Genomic DNA, 24,531 nt, shown 5'->3' on the forward strand with positions numbered 1-24,531 from the left:
TTTTTTTTTAAATAGCGAATCACCGAGCGAGCATAATTTTTGTATTTTTTGTATATTATTCAATAGAAATAAATATGTAAGAAATAAAATATGTTAAGCCAATGGATAGAATTTTTTGAACAATAAAAAATTTAAAACAATATATTGTTTTTGAAATGGATTTTAAATTAAAAATTTTAATTAAATAATTTATTTTTAAAATTGAAAAAAAAAACATATTTTATAACAGTAAAATAATTTAGGTAAATAAAAAATAATAAAACAAATAAAATGTATAAAAAATTGTTTTTTAATTAAATAAATAATAAAATGAACAATTTATTTAAGAAATTGATTTTTTATAAAAGTGCGAGTAAAAGAATCACCAAGACAAAATAATAAAACAAATTAAAATTATAATTTTGTAATAAATTCATAAAATTTAATAAACAATTTATTAAAAACAAAAATTTTTATAAAGGAAAAATCGTTAAATAAAAATAATAAAACAAATATAATTAATTACAAATATGTTTTTAATAAATAAAATAAATAATTTATTTGAGAAATTAAAAAAAATTTAAATTTAAAATAAATGCGTTTAATAAAAAATAATAAAATAAATATAATTTATTAAAAAAGACAGGAAATATATAATTTATGAAACGAGTTTGATATACAAATAAATTTGTGATAAAACATTAATTTAAATATTCAATGACAAATTTTTTAAACAGAAAAAATGTTAGATCCCAAAATAAAAAAAAAAATTGTTGTAATTTTTGGAAAAATAAATATTTAAAGTGATGATTAAAAAAGTCAGGAAATATATAATTTATAGAACGAGTTTGATATACAAATAAATTTGTAATAAAAAAATAAAAACAGAATGTTTCAAAAAATATTTTAAGTTTTTTAATTTTAATATTCAATGATAGATTTTTTAAACAGAAAGAATATATAACCCAAAATAAAAAAAAAATGTTTTAATTTTTTGAAAAAAAAAAAAATATTTAAAGTGATGATTAATAATTAAATAATTAAATAATTTTTGTAATTTTTTTAAATATATTCCAAAATAAATAATAATAAACAATAACATTATAAAAGATAAAAATATAATAACAAATTATAGTTTGAAAAATAATATTAACAATATTAATTAGAATATTTTATTATAATTAATAATTATAATAAAAATGTATAAAATATTTTTATAAAAATTAACAAAGTGTTTTTATTAATATTAATAAAATATTTTTTTATTCAAAATAAAGATTTGTTTAATTAAATTCAACAGAAAAAAATTAAAAATAATAATAAAAATAAATTAATAAAAAGAAAAAGATATAATTTGTTAAACATAAATAAAAATTCAATGTTTTAAATTAAAAAATAAATAAAAAAACAATATATATTATAAAAATTGTTTATTTGAATAAAGTATATATTTGTTAGAAGTAATTTATTTTTTTTGAACGAAATTAGTATTTATATAGTTTGAAATTTAGAAACATTAAAATAAAATATGTGTAGATTTTTTAAAACAAAAAAAGTATTGAAACAAAATAAAATGTAATAATGTAAAAAATTTTAGTTAATAATTTGTATAGTACAAATATTTTTCATATAAAAAAATATATATATATATACAAAAAATATTTAAAGTAATAAAAATATACGAAAATAAATTAATAATAAAATTTATTATAATATTTTTAGTACGAATAATATTTTTATTTATTAAAATATTTTTTATTTATTAAAAATATACAATATAAATTTTTAATTTTATAAGAAATCAACATAAATATTTTTAAAACAAATGAAATTAAATAAATTAAGGCACATATTTAAATTAAAAAATGATTGTTAAAAAATAACAATAACAATAAATAAACAATAAATAATAAAAATGATTTTATAATTAAAATTATTTATTAATTAAGAAACAAATTAAGATAAAATATTTAATTAAAAAATTTTAAAAAATTAAGAAGAAAAATAATTTTTTTAAGGAAGTGAAACATTTTTGTATGAATTATTAAAAATTGTTTTTTTTTTTTAAATAATAATTAAAGTTAAATTTAATTTTAAGATTTTATTAAAATTCAGTAATGTATAAAACAATTTTATACAAATAAATAAAAATAAATAAATAAATAAATAAATAAATAAATAAATAAATAAATAAATAAATAAATAAATAAATAAATAAATAAATAAATAAATAAATAAATAAATAAATAAATAAATAAATAAATAAATAAATAAATAAATAAATAAATAAATAAATAAATAAATAAATAAATAAATAAATAAATAAATAAATAAATAAATAAATAAATAAATAAATAAATAAATAAATAAATAAATAAATAAATAAATAAATAAATAAATAAATAAATAAATAAATAAATAAATAAATAAATAAATAAATAAATAAATAAATAAATAAATAAATAAATAAATAAATAAATAAATAAATAAATAAATAAATAAATAAATAAAGATACATATTTAAATTAAAAAATGATTTTAAAATAATAACAATAAACAAAAAATAATAAAAATAATTTTTGATTAAAATTATTTATTAATTAAGAAACAAATTGAAATAAAATATTTAATTAAAAATTTTTAAAAAATTAAGAAGAAAAATAGTTTTTTTAAAGGAATTTTTGTTGTATGAATTAATAAAAATTGTTTTTTAAAAGCAATAGTAACAAATTAATGTGGAAAATAATAATTAAAGTTAAATTTAATTTTAAGATTTTAATAAAATTCAGTAATATATAAAACAATTTTATACAAATAAATAAAAATAAATAAACAAAAAGTGAATTGAAATAATATATTTATGTATTAAAATATATTTTAAAACAATACATTGTTTTTAAATATTTCAAATAAATAATTTATTTTTAAAATTAAGATAAAAATAATAAAACAAATATAATTTATAATATAAAAATAATTATTATTTATAATATAAAAATTATTTGTAATAATAATAAAAATTATTATTAAAAAGGTTAATTAAAATAAATTTTTTATCGAAATTAAATAAATAAGGTTTATTTAAAATTAATTATTTAGTTAAAATTAAATTATTAAAAAACGGAAGTAGCATTTGTTATTACAAATCAATAAACATTTTTATTGAAATTTAGTGAAAATTATAATCGAAACAAAATTTTATTAAAAACATATGAAAAAGTTTTTTTTTTATTAAAAATAAATATAATTGTATAATTTAAGATAAATGAAAAAAAAAATAATGAATAAGAATATTAAAATAAATTATTATTGATAATGTTTTATTAAAAATATTTTATTAAAACGAAAAATAAATACATATTTTTAAATTTAATTTAATATATTTTAATTATATTTCAAAAGAAACAAAAAAATTAGAATAATGAATAATTTTTATTAAAAAATTATTAATATTAATACAAATAAATATATTAATTTAAAAAAACACGTTTTTTTAAATAGAATAAATAATTTTTCATTTAATTTAAATAGTTTCAATTGTTTTTTAAAAACAAAAATTAATATGATTATTACAACAGATGTTAAAATATTTAAATTATTAATAGAATTTATTATTAAATTTAATAACGTAGATATTTCATAAGATAATTAAAATAAGTATGTTAAAATTGTTTAAAAAATTTTTTCGATATTAATAAGATTGAAAATTTATGAATAAACATTTTTTAAATTTAATAGAATTAATTTGATTCAAATAAAATGGAAATAAGTTTTTACAAACAAATAAAGAATATAATAATAATTATTAAATAATTTATTAAAGTAAAAAAATAATACAAATTTTTTATTAAGATTCAATTGAAATAATAGTTTTATAAAAAGAAAAATTAATATGTTTATCATAAAAAATGTATTTTTTTTTAAATTATCAAAAGAATTTATATTTTGTGTTGAAATTTAATAAAATATATTTTTATAAAACAATTGAAATAAAATTGTTTTTTTAATATTAATAAAAATTCAAATTAATTAAAGAACATTTTTTTAAATATATTTAATTCAAATAAACAGAAATATTATTAAAAAAATGTTAAACGTTACCAAAAATTAAAATTATTAAAAAAAACATATTTTAAATTAAAGTTTAATAGAATTAAATTGATTCAAATAAAATAGACATAAGTTTTTTATAAAAATGTAATTTATAAAAAATGTAATGTAAAAAATGTATTTTTTTTTAATTATCAAGAGAATTTATATTTTGTGTTGAAATTTAATAAAATATATTTTATTAAAATAATTGAAATAAAATGGTTTTTTTAATGTTAATAAAAATTAAAATTAATTAAAGAAATTTTTTTTTAAATTTATTTCATTCAAATAAATAGAAATATTTAAAAAAAAATTTTAGACGTTACCAAAAATTAAAATTATTAAAAAAACATATTTTAAATTAAAATTTAATAGAATTAATTTGATTCAAATAAAATAGAAATAAGTTTTTTATAAAAAATGTAATGTAAAAAATGTATTTTTTTAATTATCAAGAGAATTTATATTTTGTGTTGAAATTTAATAAAATATATTTTATTAAAATAATTGAAATTAAATTGTTAATAAATGTTAATAAAAATTAAAATTAATTAAAGAAAATTTTTTTTAAATTTATTTAATTCAAATAAATTAATAAATAAATAAAAAAATTTTAAACGTTACCAAAAATTAAAATTATTAAAAAAAAAAATATTTTAAATTAAAGTTTAATAGAATTAATTTGATTCAAATAAAATAGAAATAAGTTTTTTATAAAAAATATAATAATTATTATTAATTAATTTATTAAAAAAATTATGGAAAAATGTATGAAAAAATAATATAATTTTTTCATTTAGATTCAATTGAAATAAAAGTTTTATAAAAATAAAAAATAATATGTTTATTATAAAAAATTTAATTTTTTTTAATTATCAGGAGAATTTATATTTTGTGTTGAAATTTAATAAAATATATTTTATTAAAATAATTGAAATAAAATTGTTTTTTTAATGTTAATAAAAATTAAAATTAATTAAAGAACATTTTTTTAAATTTATTTAATTCAAATAAACAGAAATATTTTAAAAAAATTTTAAACGTTACCAAAAATTAAAATTATTAAAAAAACATATTTTAAATTTAATAAAATATATTTAATTCGAATACAATAAAAATAAGTTTTTATAAAAATTAAATATTAATAATAATAAAAATTAATAATAGTATTTATTAATATAATAAAATTAAAGTATTTAAAATTTATTAAAATTGAATAAAATATATTTTCATTAAAATTCAATACAAATCATATTTTTTAAAAATTACATTTAATAATAAAATTAATAAATTTATTATAAACCATTTTTTGCATTCAAAAACATCAACATTATTTATAATTACAAACCAATTATAAAATAAAGTAAAGTAAAATAAAATATTTATAATAAAAATCGTGTGTTTATTAAAGAATAATAGATGTAATTTATTAAAAATTAAAAAAAATATATTTTTTTATATAAAAACATCATATTTTACGAATTAATTAAAAATTAACAAAAAACAATTTTCGTTGAGGAACGAAAAAATTATTTTCGAATGCAAAAATAAATAAAAGATAAAAGCCAATTGTGTTTTGTGTTTTTTTGATTTTATTTTTTTTTATAATTCGAATTCGTTTTTTTTTCAAGTTGAGCCCATAAAAGAAATAAAATAGAAAAAAGACAAAAAAGAATATTATTTTAGTTATAAGAATTTTTTTTAATATTTTTATATGTAAACAATATAAATAACTAACAAATATTTGGTATAGCATCTAAACACATTACTAATAAAAATACACAAAGGTCACAACATTTAGACTATATTATATAGATATTACCGACAAGTTTCAAGTCCTTTGAGGGGAATTGCTGAGAGTAGAATGTGTGTAAAGTGAAATATGGATATATAATAATAAGTTATTGAACTTCTATCAGTCCAATAATTAATTTTTATTTTAAGATAGTTACAAATGCAATTAACTTTTTAGACAGAAATTTGGTGTTAGATAACATTTTCGATATGTCTTATTTTCACTTGGTTTTGGTGAAGATGTATTGGAATAAGTTATTATCATAGAACTAAATTCCAATACATCAAGCCTTTCAATTAAATTTAACTAAATGTCCCGGAACATCTCCTCCCAATGCTACTGTCAAGCAATTTAGAAAATAATTCTCATCAAATAAATTTAGAAACTAAAATGGAAATAAATCTCATACAAAGTGTCAAATAAAAACAGAAAATCCTTAAACTTGTCACTACCCTAACACCCGTAGCCGTAGCAAATACACACAAACAAAGGCTTAAAAAACTCACTTTCTCAACCCCATTTGCTTTACTTCTTACCTTTTTGTTAGGGGCAAGGAAAACAAGGACACCTAAAGGTTATGAAATTGGAAACTTTTAACACACACAACAAGTCAATATAGATAACCAAAAATAGACACATTATCAGAAAAATAAGCCAAAGGGGAAATTGAGCTAAGACACAACATATGTTGCCTCCTCAAAACACTAAATTGGTTTAGATAATTGTCAATTCATAGAATTGTCGCAACAACAACAGCAATGGCAATAAATATTTTACAAGCGGATGTTCGAAACGATATGAAAGCAATTTGAACTTTGTTCAGGTTGTTATGGCCAAAAAAATACAAAAGACAGAGAAAAGGTGGCCGAGCAATGTCTTGCAAGAAATTTCAAGACCAAGAAGTTGGATTTTATGACCTAACTAGCAATGATCCTTAAGGATAATAGACTTTACAAATAATGCCTATTATAGTTTGAAATGAAGCAACAAAATCTAAATGCAAGTTTTACACCTGTGTCGAGGACAATTTTTAAAGGTAGAAGATGGCAGCAGGCTTATAACTATTTGGTTTTGTTGCTGGTGTTTTGTCTTTGACTTTAACCTTTATGGACAAATTAAGGATTTCTAGTTACGTTTCGCCTTCCCATTTCTACTTTAAATTCAGACACATAACGATTATGCCAAAGCAACAGCTTTACAGCCCAGTTGGGCCCAGATAGGACGTAATAAAAATGTATGGCACGTTTAACGTAGCAACCTGGCACATGTGACTTGTGCACCTTTAACTCTATGCCTGTCTGTCTATGTGTACAATTTTAAGTTCAAATAGCAGAGTCGAGAGTTAACAAGCAGGCCATACGTGGTCCAATGAAGTTGTTGTTCACAAAACAACAGCAACAAATGTTGGACAAAAAAGAAAGGCGAAAAACACCTAACAAAACAAAGGACATTGAAAAGGATTTACACTAACTTAGAGACCATACAACTGACACTTGCCTACAATTACCATACCAAATGTCTATAGAGAGAGGGGAAGAGAGCGGGAGAGGGTGTGAACAACCATGACATAAACGTTTCGAAAAGATAAGCAAAGAGACAGAACTATTAAAAATGGCAAAAAGGCTAACCTGTATTAAAAGTAGAGGTGCAAAATAGGAGTTGAAGAAGAATAAGCAGCAGAAAAAATAGGAATCCTTATATAGAGATTTTTGTCAGTTGTTAAAAATTGCTTAACATGCACATGGTGTAGCAGAGAGATATTGGGTTATAACTAACGTGTTCAAAGATATTTTAGAGTCAATTTTTAAAATTTTAAAAATCCTAAGCAGCAAAAAAATGTGGTTTTTAGTTTTTAACATTGATTTAAATCCTGAATTATACCAATTTAAAAGGAATTTAGTGTCACAAGAAGAGAACAGATAATTTTCTGAAAATTAAATAATTAGATTTTTTAAATATTTTGTTTTTCAAAAAACGCCAACCCTCCTAATTTTTTAAATATTTTTAATACCAAAATTTTGGATTTTTTATATAGTATTTTTCTTTTACCATTTTTGAGAATCTTCTTTAAATTTTTTGGAAAAAACTTTTTTTGGAAAATACTTTTTTTTGGAAAATACGTTTTTTCTATATCTTATTTTAGAATCGTGAGCTTTTCAAATATATTTTACAAAGTCATGGATTTTATAATATATTTTTTAAGGGCCAAATTATAGATTTTTTTCTAAATAAATATATTTTAAAACCGTCCATTTTTTAAAAATTTCTTTTAGAATCGTGGATTTTTTAAAACACTGTACCTAGACTTAAAAAATATTTTCTCAAAATATTAGATTTTTAAACAAATTCTTTTCAGAATCGTGGATCAAAAAAGAAAAATTCAGAATCGTTGGTTTTTTTAATTTTTTTTCCATAAAAACACGTTTTTCTGAATCATGTATTTTGGTATAAAACTATTTTCCGGGTCATGGATATAATTTTTTATTAAAAATCGATTTAAACAAATTAAATGGTTATTAAAAATATTTTAAAAAAGTATTTAAAAAAAAAAATAATTTTTTATGACTTGGACTTTTTGAAACATAATTTTCGTAAAATCAATAACTTTTAATTTCTTTGTATTTAGAGAATCATGGAATGTTAAAAAAACCAGAACATTTGTTTTTTTAAGATTTTCTCAGATTTGTGGTATTTAAAAAATATATATAGTTATTTTAGAAACTCGGACTGTTTAAGCATTATGTAAAGAATAGTTGCAAAAATATTTGTTTCAAAATCTTGGATTTTTAAAGAATATTTCTTTAAATCGTAGCTTTTTAAAGAGGAATATTTTGTTAAAAATCTTTGATTTTTATAGAATAGTTTTTTAAAATCGTGAATTTGTTTAAAAATATTTTTTCAAAATCGTTGATTTTTAATAAATATTTTTTTTTGCCAAAATCGTGGTTTTTTTAAAGAATATATTTTCAAAACGTAGATTTTATTTTTTCAAAATGGTTGATTTTTACAGAATATATTTTCAAAATTGTGGATTTTTAAAGAATATTTTTTCAAAACCGTGGATTTTAAAGTATATTTTTTCAAAAACCGGAATTTGTTAAGAATATGTTTTTCAAAATCATGGATTTTTAAAGAATATTTTTTCAAAATCATGGATTTTTAAAGAATATTTTTTCAAAATCGTTGATTTTTAAAGAATAGTTTTTCAAAATCGTTGATTTTTAAAGAATATTTTTCAAAATCGTTGATTTTTAAAGAATAGTTTTTCAAAATCGTGGATATTTAAAGAATATTTTTTCAAAATAGTGGATTTTTAGAGAATATTTTTTCAAAATCGTTGATTTTTAAAGAATATTTTTTCAAAATCGTTGATTTTTAAAGAATAGTTTTTCAAAATCGTGGATATTTAAAGAATATTTTTTCAAAATAGTGGATTTTTAGAGAATTTTTTTTCAAAATCGTGGATTTTTAAAGAATATTTTGTCAAAATAGTGGATTTTTAGAGAATTTTTTTTCAAAATCTTGAATTTTTAAAGAATGTTTCTTTAAATCGTAGATTTTTGTAGAATACTTTTTTCAAAATCGTGAACTCGTTAAATTTTTTTTTTCCAAAATCGCAGATTTTTAAGGAATATTTTTTTCAAAATCTTGAGTTTTTAAAGAATATTTTTTCAAAATCGTGAATTTTTAAGGAATATATTTTTCAAAATCGTGGGTTTTTAAAGAATATTTTTTCAAAATCGTGGATTTTACAATAATATTTTTTCAAAATCGTGGATTTTACAAGAATATTTTTTCAAAATCGTGGATTTTACAAGAAAATATATTTTCAAAATCGAGGATTTTTTAAATATTTAGCAATATTTGTTTCAAAATCGTGGCTCTTTAAATTATATATTTTAAAAATTGTGGAAAGAATAGAAAATAGATTTTGTTCAAAATCTTGAATTCGCTAAAAAAATATTTTTTTCAATATCGTAAATTTTTAAAAAATATTTTTTAAAATCGTGTTCTGTTCAAAATATTTTTTAAAAGTCGTGGATTTAAAAAAAATATTTTTTCAAAATATATATTATAAATTATTTTTTTTAATTTTTAGCTAAATTTTTTCAAAACAGTGATTTTTTTAAAGCATTTTTTATTTTTTTTTTTTTTCAATGTCATGGATTTTAAAATGTATATTTTTTCAGATACGTGGATTTTTCACATCATGTTTTTCAGAATATTGTATTATTGAAAAACATTTTTTAGAATCGTGTATTTTTTATTTTTTTAAGAAACTTTGATTTTTTATATTTTTTTTTTTGAATTGTAGACTTTTGAAAAACATTTTTTCAGAATCTTAGTTTTTTTTAAAACATTTTTCAGAATCGTGTATATTTAAGAAAAATTCAAGATTGTGGATTTTTTAAAAACATTTTTCCAAAATCGCGTATTTTTTAAAAATAAATTTCAGAATCGTGGATTTTTTTTGAAAACATTTTTATAGATGTTTTTAATGACCTTTTGATCAGAAACCTTGTTTTTGAAATAATATTTTTTTAAGAACCAGATTATCAGCAACGTGGATTTGTTTTAAATGCCAATGCCATGTTTTAAAAACCAAAACATGAACATTTTGGATTTTTAAAATATTTTTAAAGGCCCAAAAAAACGTGGATTTTTAAAGAAATTATTTTTAAGGATCAATGACTGACATCAGTCCTGAATCTGAAATTATGTGCCATCGTGGTGCAATGTTATGCACATCCATACCCCTCAGTAATGTTTGAGTATTTCAGCCATGTCAAACAACAAGTGGTGTCTTAGGACACAGCGTTAGGACTCGGCTATAAACAGTAGGTCCCAGTAGGGGTGCACTCATTGATATGAGAGAAGTCTCCCTTGTCCCTTATGGGGTGATTGTGGAAAAATTATATTATTTTTGCATAATCGTTGATTTTTTAAACATTTTTTATTTTTTTTAAGTCAAAAATTGTTTTCTGAATCTGGATGGTTCGTAAATATCCCTAAAAATGTATATCCTTCATCTTAACCCTTTTCACCACCTAACATCCAACTATTTTCCTCTTTGAAGAAAGCAAGCATCATCGTCGACAGCAGTAGCACGGGATGGCAAAACAATAAAAATGAATGAACATATTAAAGACCATTAGGCTCATATAGACAACCTAAAGTGGCTGACTGGGACGACTGAATGACTAGCGTGGTGGCCTGGCTAATTTTCGATGGGGTTAGATAACTGGCAGCCGGTTGTTGGTTTGATTGTGGCAAAAGAAAAAAACGAATGAAAAATAAATGCACTACCTTGACTCCTTAACGAGACATGAGAGTAATAATTGCTTGTTCAACTGCTAACCGTTCCCGCTTGTGTTGTTGCCGACAATTTCCACTACAATGTAAGCGGTTCGGGCCGACATCGGTAAGTAAAGAAGAAGTCATTAACGTTGTGATGTGATGTCTTTGCATGGTTTTTCATTTCGGTGATCACATGCAAAACGTTGAGAAAAAAAAGAAAACACCAAAATATGTAGGATGCTGGTGGTTAAAATCATTTGAGGGAATAGCTGCAACATGAAATGTTTTAACCCTGTTTGACTCCAGGGAAAAATTGAAAAATCTTAACCACACCAAAATTACAGGTTATTTAAAAAAGCAGGAAAACTGAAAAGTCAGGTTAAAATGTAATCAGACAAATGAAAAGTAGATAGAAAGAACACAGAAAATGCTTCGCCATGTGTTTTTTGACTGCAAAAAAAGGAAAATTACCAAACAAACTAGAGCCAGCAGTTCACCATGAAAAACATAGAAACATCTAAATGATAAGACTAGACGAATGAATTAAAGGCAACTGAAAAATTGTTACAACACTTAGTTTAGTTTCTAACACACCGACAGACAGTTAACTAATTGTTTGGAGGTTTAACCAGACCGACGAAGTCTCTATTTTGTTTTCCTTTATACTCTTTTTGCAGTTTATCTAGTCAGACAGTCAAAGTAATTGTAATTTGCCAAAAGGGAACAAAGGAAGAAGTAGAAGAATAAATGTTAAATGAAAATAATTTGTAGGAAAAACACAAAATTATTTCTAACATTTACCAAATGCAAGGGAGAGAAGATGTGTTGTCTGACATTTGCTTCATTGAAGGGTATTGACATGTAAATTGCCATTTAATGACTGACAAATACTAAATTGAATAACAATTTTAGTTAAAATCAAATGAAAAAAAAATATAAAAATAGAAAATGGCAAATGGCAAAAAGTAGAAATCGGTTAATGCCAAAGTGCAAAACACTTAAAGAAAGGGCCCGTGGTGCGTATACGTATTGTCGGCAATCATACGCCGCAATGCACATTGTTATTTAAATTTTTCTGAATATAGTCACAAATATTTGACTCGAATAATCCCCGATGCAATTTCTTAAATTTTTATTTAAATAAAGGGTTGTATATTTTTTAGCATTAAAAATTAGTTCTTCCCTAGGATCAGGCTTATAAATGTAAAATAATTTTAATAATATACTCTAAATCAAAAAATAAATTTATTTAATAAACGTAGATTTTTTAGAAAATATGTTTTCAAGGAATTTTTTTGCGAAATCAAAATACCAGATTTGACTTCTTTTAAGAATATTTTTTAAAACTTTTTCAAACAATCGTCTTTATAGAACAGAATCTTGGATTTTTCGAGGAATGTTATTTTCAGAAATCAAAATATCTGAACTTTTGAATTTTTAACAATGTTTTTTAAGGTTCAAAAGGACAGATTCGTGGATTTTTAAGAAAGTTTTTTTTTGGAATAAGAATACCAAAATGCAGTTTTAAGTATATTTTGTAAAAATCAGCACACCAGCATCTTGAATTTGTTAAATAATATATGTTCAAGGATCACAAACCCACAATTTCGATATTTTAAAGGCATAATTTGAAGACCTCCAGAAGTTGCCACATAGTAGTTCGTATAAGTATAAGAACAAAGGAAGAAGTAGAAGAATAAATGTTAAATGAAAATAATTTGTAGGAAAAAACACAACATTATTTTCAACATTTACCAAATGCAAGGGAGAGAAGATGTGTGGTCTGACATTTGCTTCATTGAAGGGAATTGACATGTAAATTGCCATTTAATGATTGACAAATACTAAATTGAATAACAATTTCAGTTAAAATCAAATGACAAAAAAAAATAGAAACATAGAAAATGGCAAAAAGTGGAAATGGGTTAATGCCAAAGTGCAAAACACTTAATGAAAGGGCCATTTGTGCGTATACGTATTGTCGACAATCATACGCCGCAATGTACAATATTATTTAAACATATCTGATATAGTCAGAAATATTTGATTTGAATTAAATTTTAAATTAAATTTTAAATTTGAGTTAAATTTTTATTTAAACAGGGTGTATAATTTTAGCATTAAAAATTAAATCTTCTCTAGGGTCAGGATGCCCCTTTTTTAGCGGCTCATAATTATAAAATAAATTAAACAGAAATGTCAGTTAAATACAAATACAAAACTATTAAAACATGTGGTTGTTTTTAGAGAATATATTTTCACAAGAACTTTTCAGAAATCAAAATACCAGATTAGTCTTTTCTTACGAATATTTTTTAAAGCTCAAATGACACATGGAATTTTAAATAATATTTTGTTCAGACAAAAATAGTTTTTTGTTTTATTGGTAATCAAATATTATTTTCAATAATCAAAATATCAGAGCCGCAGATATTAAAGGAATATTATTTTCAGAAAACGAAACACCAGAATTATCAAATTTTCAAGAGTAGTTTTTAAGGATCAACAGAACATTATCATGGATTTTTCAAGGAATATTATTTTCAGAAACCAAAATTATTGAATTTTGGATTTTTTAAGAAAGTTTTTAAAAATCAAATTAATAGATTTGTGAATTTGTGAGGTTTTTTTGGAAAATACCAAAATGCAGTTTTGAGAATATTTTTATAAAGATCAACAAATCAGCATAGTGGATTTTTTAAAGAATCGATTTTTATGGGGGCAAAGTTGCCCATAGTTCCTATAAGTATTGCCGACAATCGTACGACACAATAATTAACCTTATTCATTTCTATTTATTGTTTTATTTATTTATTTTTTTTTTTTTGAAATTTGGTTTTTAAGGACAAATTATTTAAACCGACTGACAAATAGCAAATTGAATAACAATTTCAGTGAAAATCAAATAAAACAAAAGAAAATGGTAAAAATATAAAGTGAAAACTTGTGAAATTGAATAAAGGGTCCATAGTTCGTATACGTATTGCTGGCAATCATACGCCGCAATGTACAATGTTATTTAAATATTTCTGAATACAATCACAAATATTTGATTTGAATAGTCCTCGATGCAATATTTTAATTTTTTTATTTAAATAAAAGGGTGAATAATTTAGCATTAAAAATAATTCTACTCTAGGGTCCCGCACGATCCAAACTCTTTGTGGCTCACAAATATAAAATAGTTTTAATATAAATCTATGTTAAATCCAAAAAAAAAAAAGAAACAACAGCTATTAAAAAATTGAAAAAACCAAAAATGATTTAATTAAAAAAAAGTTTAAGGATAATTAAACCATAAACGTGGATTTTTTAGAGAATATATTTTCCAGGAAGTTTTTTTATACCGTCAGCCTTTAGGCTAAAGAGGGTATTTACACTTTGATTCGACCAAAAATGTGCCTCATCGAAATAATGGTTTTAGACCCCAAGTATATTTGTACGATATCCGTTTCAGACAATTTTGAGTAGATATAGCAATGTCCGTCCGTCTGTCTGTCTGTCTGTCTGGCAGGCTGGTGCGCACGATAACTCTCGCGAAATATTTTGTCCAGATTCGATTTAAGTTCGAAGATAGGCCATATAGGTCCACTCCTTCAGGTACCTCCCCCACAAATGTTCAAAAATTGTCGCAAAACTTGTGCGCACGATAACTCTTGTAGCGAATAACCGATTTGGTCCATACTTTGCACATCGTGTAATTTCTACCAAACTTAGATGAGGTTCCAATATGGACTCAATCGGTCTACTCCTTCCGGTACCTCCCCCACAAAAGTTCGAAAATGTTCGGAAATGTTGTACGTACGATAACTCTTGAAGAGAGTAACCGATTTGGTCCATACTTTGCAAATCGTGAAATGTCTACCAGACTTAGATGAGGTTCCAATATGGACTCAATCGGACCACTCCTTCGGGTACCTCCCACACAAAATTTGGGATAAGTTGAGTTTAGTACCTGCTCTCGAATCCCTTTGATTTTTGTTTCAGCAACTTGTACTCACTGCCCCCTATACGACGGTACAAGTTTCATCAGGTGCAAGAAAGTTGCAAAAAACCCCTATGACACCGTGTGAGGTGGTTGGAGCGCAAGATAACTTAAAAATAGTTTAAGTTCAAAGAAGAGCGATATCGGTCCACTCCTTCAGGTACCTCCACCACAAAAGTTCAAAAATGTTCGAAAAAATTTTTCGTACCGTAACTCTTGAAGGGAGTGGCCGAATTGGACCATACTTTACACATAGATCTGGTTTAAATATGGACTATTTTTGCCCACTCCATCCGGTACTTTACTTTAAGACCTGATATCAAACCACTTTGATTTTTATTGAAGCAACTTACATTCGATGCCTCAATTACGGCTGGGCAGGTCCATTCTTCTGGAGCAAACAGCCCGAAGGGTGTAAAAACCCCCTATGGCACCATATGTTGTGGCTGGAGATCCACTTCCTTAACGGTCAATGTCGATCCATTCCTTTTAGTATCTCGACCGCAAAACTTTTGATCTTTAATCCTAATGAACATTTTTGTCGGTTCATACATCCAAAATTTTTAAGACCCCCTAAATACATACGTTTTTGGGAAGAAATTGTTTCAATATACACAGGCTGAAGGTATATCTCTTTCGGCAAAACTGACTGATACTTTTTTACTTGTTTTTTTTTTCAAAAGAAAGTTTTTTTTTGCGTAATCAAAGTACCAGATTTAACTTCCCTTTAAACTATTATTATACCCTTCACCACTATGTGGAAATGGTATTATAAGTTTGTTTTGGGAAAAAATCATGTAACACCACGAAATATTCGTCCTAGACCACCAATGTGATATACCAATCTTCATATCTCGACGAGATAAAGCGATTTTGAGATGTGTGTCCGTCCATCCGTCTGTCCATTATAAATTGTAATCAAACTCCATGCCGCAATTATAGACCGATAGCCACGAAATTTTGCATAGAGGTCGGGTTCAGACCAAAATAGATACCTATTGTTACTGGCGATGGTCGTGAAATAATTAGCTGGTGAAACGGACCAAAAACTAAACTTTTAACCGATTTTATAGTGGCTCTGTAGGTCGCAATAATAGTCCTATCGCCTCGAAATTTTAAATATATTACAAAAAAAAAGAAGTTTGCAATTTGAGATGGTGATCAGATAAGAATGTTAAGACCTCCAGAAGGTGCCCCATAGTCCGTATAAGTCTTGAAGACATTCATACGACACCATATTTAATGTTATTATTATTATTTTTTTAAATTTGGTTTTAAATATTTGCAATGTTATTTATATTTTTCTGAATATAGTCACAAATAGTTGATTTGAATAGTCCCCTATGCAATATCTTAAATTTTTATTTAAGTAAATGGGTGTAAAATTATAGTATTAAAAACTAGTTTCTCTCAATAATAAAATAAATTTAATAGAAATATCAGTTACATAAAAATAAAAAAACACTATTAAAACAAATGGTAGAAGTCAAAAATGAGTCCAATTTAATACATAATAATTTTTGTAAGGAATATAAAAAAAACTATTAACGTGAATTTTTTTAAAGCACAAATGGCCAGATTCGTGGAGTTTTAAATAATATATTTATTCACAAAAAATTTATTTTTTTGGTAATCAAATATTTTCTCCGATAATCAAAATATCAGAGTCGCGAATTTTAAAGGAATGCTATTTTTGAAAATCAAGCACGAAGATCGTCGAATTTTGAAGAATAATTCTTAAGGATCAAAAGAAAAGAATCTTAGATTTTTAAAGGGATATTATTATCAAAAATCAAAATATCAGAATTTTAATTTTTTAAAGAATGTATTTAAGGAGTAAAAGAAAAGATTCGTGGATTTGTAAGGAATTTTTTTGGAATAAAAATACCAATACCAGTTCAGCACACCAACATCGTGGATTTGTTAAAGAATACTTGTTCAGGGTCAAAAACCCACAACTTGGTTACCAAACACCACCACCTAAAAATGCATGGTACGGTCTGGAGTATCGTGATGCTATTGAAGAGAAAGCTACTACAGGACAACCCTGCAGTCAATAGAAAAACGAAGCGCCAAGGAATAATATCAGGAGAAAAGAAGAATCCAATATCAGAAGAAAAGAAAGGAAAAACATTAGCATGAGTAACTCGAGATGTTCAGAAGTCACAATTAAGTCCTAAAATTTTACTAGACTGCCATACACCAGACTGAATGGTTTGGTGCAGGTACATTCTCCTGCATAGATGACAAATTTAATCCGGTACCTGAAAGATATAGCGCACTGAGGATTTGAAAAGAACATTATATGAAGTCATCGTTGTCGAACATGGGCGGGGCGATAAAAATACCCCACAACAAATAACAAACGAAGACATTGAATATTTGTCACCAACCCAAATTAGGTCATGACAGCAGTTATTCGGTTGAGGAACAATGAGGTTACAGGAGCTTATGTGCTGTCTGTCGACCTGCTCAAGACCAGAGGTGATATGCTGATAAGGAAAATGCATCAGTTGGTTAGCATGCGGTTGGAATGCATACGCAACGATTGGAAACTCAGTCTGTTTAGTACCGTGCACAAGGAAGGAGACAATACGGCTTATGTCACAATTTTATCGGTGCCGTGACATAAATCCTTTGGGAGCTAAGTCCGACCAACCTTAGCTGGCATAAGTCCCAATAGGAGTTATGTATATAATAATGAATTTGTATAATTTAAAATTGATTTAAAAATTTTAGGTAAATTAAGTAAAAAATAAGTAGTAACCAATACAAATCGAACTGTATTCAAAATTTTCCATCAAAACTTTTTTAAACGAAAAAAATTCTGCCTAGAGGAAAATAGAAAATAAGAAAATAAAAAGTTTTTTATAACTCGCAAATACTTTCTGAAAAACAAAAAGCGCCGCAGGCGATTATATTTTTGAAAAAATCGCGCGAATTATTACAAAAATATTTTCTCAGATTAAAAAATTAAAAAGGTTTTTGTAAAAATATTCAGGCATTTTCTGAAAAACGCAGGCGAAAATATTATTGAAAAAATCGCGGGATTTTTTACAAAAATATTTTCACAATTTAAAAAGATAAAAGTTTAAAAAAAATATTCAAATAGGGTAAACGCTCCTATTGTCGGCCGGTTCCAGTATTCGGCCACATTTGTATATAAACACGAATAAATAAGAATACCGTTATTATCAAATAAGATTACATTTACATAAAATATACTCCCTTCTCCCTCTATACAATTTTTCATGGTCCTGGGAACGGTATTTTAGCATTTATAGTCGTTTCTAACGGTACTGATTTGTCAACACGTGTTGAAGTGCATATTTTAAGAAATTTGTTAGTTTATAAATAAAAGTAAAATAAGTAAAAAATCCTATTAATTCATATCTTGTTTTGAAATGAGTGACTGCCATATTATATATTATTAAAACTAATAAGGCAGAAGTGATAAATGTTTATAAAAAATGCGAATTCTTCGTATTTATGGTATGCCGACAATAGGAACAATAAAATCACAGTTGTTCCAATAGTCGGCATAGGTATGCCGACTATTAGAACATGCCAGTTTTTACATGGTTCCTAACGTCGGCCACCAATAAAAATTTAATAGATATGTATTTTTTGTCTCGTAGTTTCAAAATAAGAGTGCGAGTGAAAATACTCGAAATGGAGTACGAGTTTATTCGTAGAGTAAAATCGAGTGAAACATATTCTTTTGCCGTTTGTGTGTTTTTGTGTGTGTAGTAGCGCACAGGTTTTAATGTTCATGTGGACAGAATGTGGAAAGAGCAAGTTGTGCGGAGGTTCAGAGGAGGCTACCCCGAAGTTCGAAGATGGGTGATAGGCGGTCCATGGGAGGTACTTCCGAAGTTCAGAGGAGGTAGTTCCGAAGTTCGGAGGAGGACGGTAGGAGGTCCAGACAGGGATGCCAGATAAGTTTGGTCGAAAATCGGCACTTTTCGGGTGCCAAAATCGGCAAAATCGGCAAAAAATTTTCAAAATCGGCAAAAAATCGGCAAATTAAAAAACATTTATTTCAGTTCATATTATCGCTTTATTTAATAAGCATAAGTTTAAAAAATAACATTTTAAGTACAACAAAACAATTAACAATTCATAAAACAAGGTAACAATTCAAAATATGTTTGAATATAAATGGTTTTACCATATAAGTACGTGAGATCAATATATTTTCAATTCAGACAAGCTAAACAAAACTTATACAAATATTATCTTAAAAGGTTAACTAATAAGGTGAAATGTTGGTTTACAATCTAATTCAATTTCATTCATAAATATTTGAATTAAAGTTTCGTAACAAATCATTTTTAATGACAACATCATAACAGTTGGACTTATTTAATTTTAAGTAGTCTTTAGTAAAGAGAATTCCTTCCATCGACTCCCCAGCTAATCGATTTCGACACTTGTTTTTATTTAAATTCACTTGGCTCTTTCCACATTTTCTGAAGAATGTGGCAAGACTAAAATATGTTTAATAAATTTGGACAAAATAGGAAATAATGGTTCAGAATTTGCACATATTAATTCACACACTTGTTTTCCAAAATTCTAGCAACTCTACGTTTTTATCTTTAAACAAATTTCGCGTGATTCTTGCTTTTCGTTCGCATTCGTATTCCTTTATAATGTCAAAATAAATCTTCTGTGCCATTTATTATAAAACTTCGATTTATTGAAGCTAGGCACTTAAATTTATTTTCAAAATTAAACCGCTTCAAAATCTGGTCACAAAGTTCAGTGTTAAAGTTTGTGCAGTTTTTAATTATTGCCACTAACCCACTTCTCGACAATTTCGTTTTTTTAACAATTTCCTTGATGAATATACTGAAGTACACATTTTGGTAATCAAGAAAATTCAACCTGTTTTTATAATATGTTAAAAAATTTTTATTATTATTAATCAAACTACTCTTGACGATATAGTTGTCTTTGTTATTGCACCAAATTAGTGCTAGCAGCCACAATTTTCATACAAAAAGGAAATTTTATGTGAACAAGTTGCCTTAACTAAAAATCGGCATTTTAGGGGTAAAAATCGGCAAATCGGCATTTCTATTTTTTTGGACTAAAAATCGGCAAAATGCCGATAAATCGGCAAATCTGGCATCACTGGGTCCAGAGGAGGTAGTTCAAAAGTTCTGAGGAGGGTGGTCGGAGGTCCGAAGGAGGTCTTTCCGAAAGTTCAGGCTTTTAAGTGTATGTTGCACTACAGCACTTCAAATCATGATATATATTGCACAGAAATTAAGCACTGATATCTGACTAACTCGTTGCAAAATATGATCTAAGTAGTTATTTTATTTTTCCTGTAATAACCTTTCAAGTCAAATTTCCATTTCCAACTTAAAACGTGTTTTTCCCGAACCTTTGAATTTTTTGAGATTTGTCACTCTTCCAGTAAATGAGCGATATTGGGAAATAAATTTCAATTCAATAAATATAAATGTTAAAATGATTAATTTTTTGTTATATTTGTAAGGCGTATTAATGTAAATGAATTTGTCAGATTTAAGTATTATTAATTGATATAAATATATTTATGTAGGTTTTTAGTCGAAATAAATTCTTGTTTTTTTTTAAGTTTCTTCTTTTTTCTACAACGGTAAAAGGGGTGCCGACTATTGGAACATCAGTGGCCGAACTTAGGAACATGCATGCCGACTATTAGAACATAGGATGTTTTTTGGAAAAAATGCAAATTGGCAATACTTATTAAATAATTAATAAAAACAAGTTTATAAAATCTGAAACATAACCCTTTAGTGATGTGTAAAATTAAATATTTACAGTAAAATTATATTCCCACAACCTGTGACACCAGTTTAAAAATAAAAAAAAAATTAAAGGGCCGACTATTGGTGCATTTACCCTACATACTGAAAAACAAAAACCGCTGCAGTCGAAAATATTTTTAAAAAAACTGGGCGATTTTCAAATATATTCTGCGTCGCAGGCGAAAATGTTTTTAAAAAAATCGCGCGATTTTTTACAAAAATATTTTCAGAATTTAAAAATATAAAATACAAATACTTTCTGAAAAACGAAAAACGCCGCAGGCGAAAATATATTTGAAAAAAAAAATTGCGCGATTTTTTACAAATATATTTTCAAAATTAAAAAAGTTTTTGTAAAAATATTCAAATACTTTCCGAAAAACGAAATGCGCCGCAGACGAAAATTTTTTGAAAAAAAATCGCGCGAGCTTTTCTAAGCCACGTCTGAGTTTGGCGTTCCTGCAAAATTGATAATTAATTGCAGGATAACATTAATTGACAAAAGATCAAAATTTAAACTAGGGAAGAATATCTCCGAGCCTTTTAATACCAAAGGAAGTTCCAGACAAGGTGGCAGACTTTTGTGTGATTTATTTAATGTTTTGTGATCACTGGGAGCCTGAACCCTAAATTTCACATTATAGCTAATTCGGTCTGAAAATGTGACAAAAACTTCAAGATACCTGAAATTGGACGATACCGTTATATGGGGCTATACCAAAACGTGGACCGATATAGCGCAGCTTCGAACTTGACCTGCCTGCCAACAATTTCAGCGTCCTATCTCCATTGTGGATGCTACAGTGATTACAAAGACGGAGGGACATGCATAGATCGACTCAGAATTTTACCCTGATCAAGATGATCACAAAGATCATCTTACAAAAGATCAAGATAAAATAGGCGAACTAGTGCTATTATAGTGTAACATGTCGAGCCTTAATTTAAGGTTACCTAAGCCCATTAAAGCTCGAATGAATGTACAAAGTCGATAGAAAACTCATTTCACAAAAAATAATAATTTGTTTTTGTTTTGTTTTTGCAATTCTTTAGTTGTCTTATTGTATGTATATATCACTAATTTACTCAAAGAGTGTCACATCTCAAAAAAATTATTTTCGAGAAAAATGCGTTTTATGTTGCCGATTAAAATTTGACTTCCCAACTTTAAAAGATTATTGCATGAGAGGAACTCGCTTAGTTTTTGAGATATCAACATGAAAACTTGACAGAAAACAAAGTGGATGCAGCGTGACCACTGGAAATTTTCAAAAAGTGTCACAAAAAGTATCATTTCTAAAAATAAGTGGCACATATCTTTCGAAAAAGTAGCACACAAATTGGCGAATTTATTCTGATTATTAAAAACTGTAAACAATACAAAAGCGTTACAGAAACAATTCGAATATAAGGAGTAATAAAAAAATACATTAAATCAAATTTTCTTTTAACTTCTAAGCGTTATTAACTTGAAAATAATAATAAATCACATGTAGATTTTATTTTTCTAATAATTTTCGTTCATTCATACAAAACGAAAAACTTGCTTTGTAGATCTAAATATCACTTAACAAGTAAAAGAAGTATCAGTCGACTTTGCCGACAGATATATACCCTCAGCCTATTGGAACTTTCATCTACGGACAGATCGAATTCCTTTTCAAAATTGTGTGGGTATTTGAACTTGCCGATAAAAATGTGGACTGGTGTTAAAAAGTGTTGCAGAGGAGGTAGTTAAAGGAATGGACCGACATAGTCCATTATGGAAGTGGATCTTATTTTGAGAGTCATATCTTTTCGATAGATATCGCGCCCACTAGTCATTTCAGTGGGTGATGGTACACCTGTTGGACCAGTGTGCCAGAAAGCATGGCCTTGTCTACTGAAAACATAATATGGCTGTACATCATCGCTATAAATTTCCAAAGGATCTCCGAACAGACCCTTAACTGCACTTGGACACAAATCTTGAGCATTTGTGGGGAAGGTATCCTAAGGGGAGGACCGATATGGGCCATTTTAGAAGTTAAACTAAGTTTGGACAAAATATGACGAAGGCCAAATTTTGGACCAAATCGGTCTATCAGTTCGAGAGTTATTGTGCTCTCCAACTACTACATATGGTGCCATAGGGGTTTTTACAAGTTTCTGGCTGTTTTCCCAAGAAATAAGGACTTGCCACTGAAAAAACTTTTACCGTTGTAATTGAGACAGTGGTTGAAAGTTGCTTGAACAGAAATCAAAGTTAGTCTTTGTGTGAGAGGTACCCGAAGGAATGGGCAAATATAGTCCATACTCAAACCTGATCTATATCTGGTAAATATATTAGGATGCGTAAAGTATGGACCAAATCGGTCCGTCCCTTCAAGAGTTATAGTGCACACAATTTTTCCGAACATTTTTGAACTTTTTTGTGGGAGGTATCAGAATGAGTGAACCGATATGGCTTATCTTCGAACTTAAACTAAGTTTGGACAAAATATTATAAAGGCCAAATTTTGGATCGAATCGGCAGATTCGTTCGAGAGTTACCTTGCGCTCCAACCATTACACACGGTGTCATATGGTTTTTTTGAAGCATTCAGACTATTTTCTCAGGAAGTATGAACTTGCCCCTAATGAGACATGTACGGTCGTAAGCGGGTCAGTGAATAAAAGTCAAAGAGATTCGAGAACAGGTCCTAAACTGAACTTTTCCGAAATTTTGTGTGGGAGGTACCCGAAGGCGTGGACCGATTGAGTCCATATTGGAACCTCATCTAAGTTTGGTTACTCCCGTTAAGAGTTATAGTGCGCACAACTTTTCCGAACATTTTCGAACTTTTGTGGGGAAGGTACCGGAAGGAGTGGACCGATATAACCCATCTTCGAACTTAAACTAAGTTTGGAAAAAATATTACGAAAACCAAATTTAGATCAAATCGGTTCCGTTCGAGAGTTATCGTGCGCACCAGCCAGCCAGACAGACAGACTGACGGACGTTGCTAAATCGACTCCAAATTGTCTGAAACACATTTCGTCCAAACATACTTGGGGTCTAAAACCATTATTTCGATGAGGCACATTTTGCCCGTATGAAAGTGTATATACCCTCGTAAGCATAAATGCTGAGGGTATAAAAACAACCTAAAAGAAAAACATTCCACATGTTACTTCACCTCCGAAATTAAAAATGGAGTAGTTCGACGCTTTTTCTGCTGCTTCTTGTGATTTTTAGTAGAGAATTTACATAACAATGTATTTAATTTAAAATAGTGGCTCGAGGCACAAAAAATTGACACAAACTTTCAGAAAGTGGCACAGAAGTATCAAAACCGAAAGAAGTGTCAAAATTGATACTTTAGTTGCACAACGGTCACACTTAGTCGAGTTCATAGAAAACTAACTCAGAAAACGCATTTTTTAAGTTACGTTACTCTTTGAGTAAATTAACGATATGTATGAAGCCTTTAGACAAAATTGAATCTAATATTAAATTTATATTCACATGATTAACTACTACACTGGAGATATCTTCCCATATCCTTTGCTGTAGCATTTAAATTAAATTATGTGTCTTTAAAATATTTCCTAAAAGT

At 25.8% G+C, this 24,531-nt stretch overlaps 1 protein-coding gene across 9 annotated transcripts in view; it reads right to left on the bottom strand.

Annotated features, from left to right (window-relative positions):
• bru3 (CUGBP Elav-like family member bruno 3) overlaps positions 1-24,531 on the bottom strand; it is a 1,231,558-nt gene that overhangs the window by 494,015 nt on the left and 713,012 nt on the right. The window lies entirely within an intron of this gene.

This window comes from Musca autumnalis, unplaced genomic scaffold (assembly GCF_047663935.1).
Source record: "Musca autumnalis isolate F117 unplaced genomic scaffold, ASM4766393v1 scaffold_4, whole genome shotgun sequence".
NCBI lineage: Eukaryota > Metazoa > Arthropoda > Insecta > Diptera > Muscidae > Musca > Musca autumnalis.